We start from the raw sequence: 6,905 nt of genomic DNA, 5'->3' as shown, positions 1-6,905 counted from the left end.
CCCAACACTAGAAAAGGAAGACGATTGAGAAGAAGGAGAAAGGCTAGAAAATTTGCCTAGGTCTTCCAAGAAGCAAGTGGCCGAAAATTCTCAGGTTGAGGCTCTATATATAGTGCAGTTAGGAAACCCTAGATAAGCCATAATCCAAGATTATCTTAAACCTGATAATTATTTACTTTTATATTTATCCATCAGGGATTATTCTAGAACCCCTTAGGCATAAGGAAACCATCCAATCCTAATGGAGGGTTCTAGATTGCCTCTTGCTCAACTATTGAACAGTTACACTTTATTCTCTACACTTTTAAATAATTTCTTTAATCCCAAAATTAATTCCAGTTAATTTTTGATTAAATATTAATTAAATATTAATTAAATATTACTATTTATAATTAATATATTATTCTCATAATATATTAACAAATTATTTATGTCAATTTATTAATCAAATAATAAATCAACCTCTTTCTCCAAAATCATCATGTCTAGTTGCTAGTTTTGAGGGCAATCCAAAAGGACTATGCTACTATCAATTTAAGTATATACCAATTATAGTTATTGACTTAGACACCTAAGCCAACAGTTTCCCACTTGAATAAGTCTAATAACTATAGTTGCCAGTATAACTTCAAAAACTAATTAGCAAATTATAGCTCTTAAAAGTCGATGTCGAACTCTGGCCCAGTCAATAATGTGTCCTAAGATAAGTGATCATATAATCCTCCATTCTACAAGATATCACATGGACACCAGACATGGAACATAATCAATCTCATTGTCCAATACTTTTTTTCTCGATTTTTGATTTGTAATGACAAAGAGCTACTAATCGAACTCATCAATTTAGTCCTGGCAGGGCCCGACACTATACGTCAACACCAAATCATCGAGGGTCCCAAAGATATTGCCTTTTCCCATTAAGGAAAAAAGGAACAGATAAACTTTGACTTATATGCTTGTGCTATTTACTCACTAAATTTTGTACAACAATACATTTTATAACATCAAGTTACTGATGCGTTTACATATTATCAATGCACAATTGATTTGTAAACCACGACTCATATATCTCCATTTAAAGATTATAAGATATTATTGTCTCATAATTACTCATGATAAATTCTATGAAGTAATTCTCTGAGTGTGGGTTAATCTAATACTTAAAAAACCTATTTTCAAGTACTCATGAATGTTGCAACTAACCATTGCTATGTCTACACCTTTAGACAATCTACAACCCAATTCATGACATGCTTAATTCATTACTTACTTCCAAAAGTACAAATGCCTGTGGAGTTTTAATAATTCAATTTATTCTGGAAGTAAAACACACAAAAATGAAACACAAAATAAACAATAGACAAAAGGTAGTAATCCAACTCATAAATAAATCTCCATTAATTAATCACCAAAAGTCAATTACATTTATTTTGTTACACATTTCTAAATAATTATCTAACTACTAAAACTAATATCATCCTTCAGACCAATGCTCCTAACATGTTGAACGTGCTTGACCCTACTCAAACCCTTTGTGAGGGGATTTGTAGGATTCTCTTCTGATGATACCCTCTTCACAATGAGGTGACCTTCTTCTACTCTATATCTGATGAAATGGTATTTTCTTTCAATATGTATTGATCTACCATGATCTATTGGTTCCTTTGTTAACACAACAATCCCTTCATTATCACAAAAAATCTACATTGGCTCTTTAATGGCTGGAACAACACCAAAGGTCTCCGATGAAGTTTTTCAACCAAATAGCCTCCTTTGATGCTTCGCTTATTGCTATGTACTCTGATTCACAAGTAGAATAAGCCAATGTGTAAACACCTATCCAAATTGAGAAGGGAAGTTTTCTCTGTCTATCTAAAAGTAGGCGCCACTATACCCAGTTACTCTTAACTTGTCACTGCCACCAAGCACAAGGACCCAATCCTTAGTTCTTTGTAGATACTTAAGAATATTCTTAATTGCTATCTAGTGAGCTTTACCTGGATTTCCCTTATAACGACTGACCATGGTCAAAGCAAAAGCCACATCAGGGCGAGTACATGTCATAGAATACATGATAGATCCAACGACGGAAGCATATAGAACTCTACTCATTTCTTTTATCCCTGCACTAGTACTTGGACTCCGAGTCTTACTCAGTTTGGTAGTACTCTGGATAGGTAGTTTTCCCTTCTTGGAATTCTCCATACTAAAATGCTTTAGTACCTTATCTAAGTATGTATATTGACTAAGTCTAATTAGCCTTTTACTCATGTCTCTCAAAATTCTAATCCCCAGAATATAAGCAGCCTCTGTCAGATCCTTCATAGCGAAACACTTTCCAAACTAAGACTTAACCTCTTGCAGATTCGGAATGTCGTTTCATATGAGAAGTATGTCATCAACAAACAAAACCAAAAAGGTTACTATACTCCCACTAGCTTTGACATATACACAAGATTCATCTTCACTTCTAGAGAAACCAAAATATTTGACTTTCTCGTCAAAGCAAAGATTCCATCTGCGAGAAGCTTGTTTCAATCCATAGATTGATTTTCAAGCTTACACACTCTATTTAGATACATTGCATCCATAAAACCCTCTAGCTGACTCATGTAAACATCCTTAACCAACTTCCAATTAAGGAAAGCGGTTTTGACATCCATCTGCCATATTTCATAGTCATGAAACGCAACTATATCTAGCATTACCCTAATAGATTTTATTTTGGCCACTGGTGAGAAAGTATCGTCATAGTCAGCCCCTGGGTTTTGAGTAAAGCCTTTCGCAACCTGTTGAGCCTTGGAAGTGTGTACCTTTCCAATCCATGTCAATCTTCTTCTTGAACATCCATTTGCACCCAACTATCTTACTACCTGGAACATTGTCAACCAAATTCCAAATTTGGTTGTCGTACATGGATTTGATCTCGTTGTTCATTGCCTCTTTCCACTTGGCTAACTCAGGGTCTGCCATGGTTTCCTTGTAGTTAGAACGTTCATCCAAATGTACTAGTGTACTATCAGAGATAAATGTATCACCATCTGTAGTAATATGGAAACCATAGAACTCACGTTGCGTTCTAACTTTACTGGAATGCCTAAGAGGTAACGAATCGTCAATTAGTTTAACGGGAATTTCTTCCTCAGGTTGAGCCCTAGCGTCTTCAGAATTTCCTTCATCGTTTGAATCTTGAATCTCTTCAAGATTAATAGTATTCCCACTGTCCTCTTTGCATATGATCTCTCTCTCTCTCTCTCTCTCTCTCTCTCTTGCTAAAGACTTCCCTTCGTGCTAAGAAAACCACATTCTCACTAGGTTTGTAGAACAAATATCCAAATGAATTATGTGGATAGCCGATGAAAATACATCTCTTACTTTGAGTTTCAAGCTTGTCGTGAGTCTCTCGTCTAACACAATCTTTACAAACCCAAACCTTAATATATGATAACGAGAGAACCTTCCTTGTACGCATCTCATGAGGTGTTTTGGCAACTTTCTTTGTTGGGACAAGATTAAGAATGTGGGTGGCAGCCTCTAAGGCATACCCCAAAATGAGATTCGAAGTGAAGCTCGACTCGTCATGGAACATACCGTGTCTAACAAGGTTCAATTATGCCCTTCAACCACACCAATAAGTTGTGGTGTCCTAGGAGGTGTCAATTGTGAAACTATTCCACATTCATTGAGGTAGTCGTGGAACTCGATAATAAGATATTCACCGCCTCTATTGGATCTAAGCATCTTTATCTTCCTGCCCAATTGATTCTCGACTTCTTGTTTAAACTCTTTGAACTTTTCAAAGTTTTCTGAATTATGCTTGATTAAGTAGATATAGCTAGCAATATCTGCTATAATCATCAATAAAAGTCTCATAGAATCGATTTGCATTGTGACATCCCCATTTTCACAACCAAAAAAGACCGATTTCATTTATGCTTTATAATAAAATCAGAGTAACTTTTTAAAGAAAGTGTTGCAGAATTTGTTACCAAAAAATATAGATAAGAATTTATCAAAGCATTTCCGAAGAAATGTATTTTCATTACATTACAAAACTCGGGATGCCATCTTCAATACAGATCAAAAGCATAAACAAAACATCATAGGCCACAAAACAAAATTGGCCTAAAAAACAATATAGGCCTTAAACATTGTATTTATTTTCTACTGGCCTATAAATCCATAATCACTCGTCAGATCATCCAACTATGCTCTAGCCACTACCTGTAATACAAGAAACTGAGTGGGTCAGGATGGGGAGCCTAGTGAGCATATAGGGTTTTCAACCCACAATAAATAAGCTTATTATTTTCAACAATCATTCAACCTGATTACCCGTTCCCGTTATCCTCACTTTACGTCCCTAAAGCATCTATTATAAAGGACCTATCCTAAGGAATTTCATTGGGACGGACACTGCTGCTAAGGGGAATCCTAAGCCGTATAGGTCTGTAAGGCAACCATGGGGGGATGGAGTACACCAGTGAATACATCGTTCACAAAACCTATAGGTTGCGAGCTTGCTAACGTTTCACTGGACTTCCTAGAAAAGTTTGTGGTCGTCATCTATACTCCGCTAGATGAATGGAACATCATCAATGTTGAGGCCTCTCATGATTTTATTTCATTATATACCAACTATCTCATCTACCCATATTTTACCCAACATATTTGTAGATATAAAATACATATGCAGTTCAGATCTGAAAAACAAAGTTTAAATCTTTCATACAACATAAATCTCAAGGTATAAATTATATATATACAGTTTAGATCTGAAATGAGAAATTTTAGATCTGAAGGAAAAAGTTTTAGATCTGACAGAAAACGTTTAGATCTGGAAGAAATAAGTATAGATCTTTCATCTAGCATACATCTCAGGTAAACAGATAATATATATATATATATATATATATATATATATATATATATATATATATATAGACACACACACATATCATGTAATTTATATAAAATACTTCATATCTATGTGTAAGATGAACGTGACTATACACTCACTTGATAAGGTGGTGATTTGGACGACACTTTGCTTTTTTAAAATGATATTCTTTGACGAAACTAGGAGGTTTGCTTAAAAATCGGGCTCTACGGGGGCATAGTTTCTAAACCAAAAAACTCTTTTTTCTCGGAGTCTTCAGGCGCTCCGGGCTTTCTTCTAATGGTAGGGAGGTTCCCTAGGCTTCGGGGTGGTTTAGGGTGGCTAGAGAGAGAGAGAGAGAGAGTATATATTGAAAGAAGTGTTGAATGAGTGAAAAATATGGTTGGCCCTTGCACACTTTTATAGGCTGAGAGTTGCTGGCTACACAGGGCGTTCCTGCGAGGAACGCAGCGCGTTCCTCGTACGCAGGGTGTGTCCTCGTACGCATCGCGGAGGAGCGGGGCGCGGGTTCGATGTCCGATATTCGTACAGATGCGTGTAACTGTCAGCCATCGGATGGAGCGACGTGGTTGAACTGAGGCCTAGCTTTTGCGAATACGGGGCGTTCCCTCTACGCGGGGCGTTCCCCTTTGGACACATCTTCACAAATTACTTTTCCAACTTCTAAAATGCGTTACTTTCGCATACGAGCTCCGTTTTCGACGTTCTTTATATCCACGTGTAGGTGAGACTGTACTCTACAACTTTTACTTAGACTCTGTCGGCTAATTTTGACTTTATTTTTAAAGTTATATTTTTAACAAGCCGGGACAGGAAAGCTTTGTTAAAAATTCATAACTTCTTCATACGACGTCCATTTTGTCTGTCTTTTTGCCGTTGAACTACTATTGACGAGATCTTTGATTCTTGTGTCGGCTAAAAATCGCTCAATCTATAATTCGAATTCTGGGCTGCACACTACTATGCCAAATCTTAGAAAATTTGCAACTTCTTCATACGAAGCCAGATTTAGACGTTCTTTTTATGCACGCTCTCATTTTAACGTATACCACGACTTTAATTTAGATCGCTAACGCTAAAAAGCACTTTATCATAAACTCAGTTTTTATGTCACGCAATGTCGTGTCGGTTCATCGCAAAACTTCGACATGTCATAACTTCTTCGTTATAACTCGGATTTCGGCGTTCTTTATATCACCGGAATCCTTGTCACGACCACTACAACTTTATTTATAGATATCGGGCTTATATAACATTTTATTGTTTTGATCCTTATTTTTATTATACCTTAGCAAACAAGTATATAACCACATAAAATCACGTAATTCACATAATATTCTAGTAATTCATCTTTATTACTTTAAAATAGGTTAAAATGTTTGACCTAGACTATTACATCATCATACTAATGTTTAGCCTAGAAACACGGACATTACAATTCTCTCCCCCTTAGGATGATTCCGTCATGTAATCATGCATCAGCAAACAAATGCGGATAGCGACTCATCATTCACTCTCCGTTTCCCAGGTGAGATTTGGCCCATTCGTATGTTTCCATCGTGCAAGCACTAAGTCGACCATCTTGCGTCGCAACTTCTTAGTTTTACAGTCAACAATCGCCTCCGGTTTTTCAATTAGCCTCTTGTTTTCATACGTGGAAAGTGTTTTGAATATCATCTAGTTTTTCTAGTAGTTCTAGCTTGTAATCTTGGTTCCCAATCATCTGAAGAACTTCGAATGGTCCAATGAATCTTGGACTCAACTTTCCTCTTTTCTCGAATCTTATAAGTCCCTTCCATGATGAGACTTTAAGAAAAAACGAATCCCTAACTCCGATTGTCATCTGTCGTCTTTTCTTGTCAACATAGCTCTTTTGACGATCCTGAGCTGCTAACATCCTTTCCCTAATCATCTTTAGCTTTTCAGCAGTTAGATGGAGTATCTTGGGGCCCATAAACTGCTTTTCTCCAGCTTCAAGCCAACAAGACTACGCATGACACTTTTG

Source organism: Lactuca sativa, chromosome 8, assembly GCF_002870075.4.
Source record: "Lactuca sativa cultivar Salinas chromosome 8, Lsat_Salinas_v11, whole genome shotgun sequence".
NCBI lineage: Eukaryota > Viridiplantae > Streptophyta > Magnoliopsida > Asterales > Asteraceae > Lactuca > Lactuca sativa.
Note: the sequence above shows the minus strand (reverse complement) of the source record.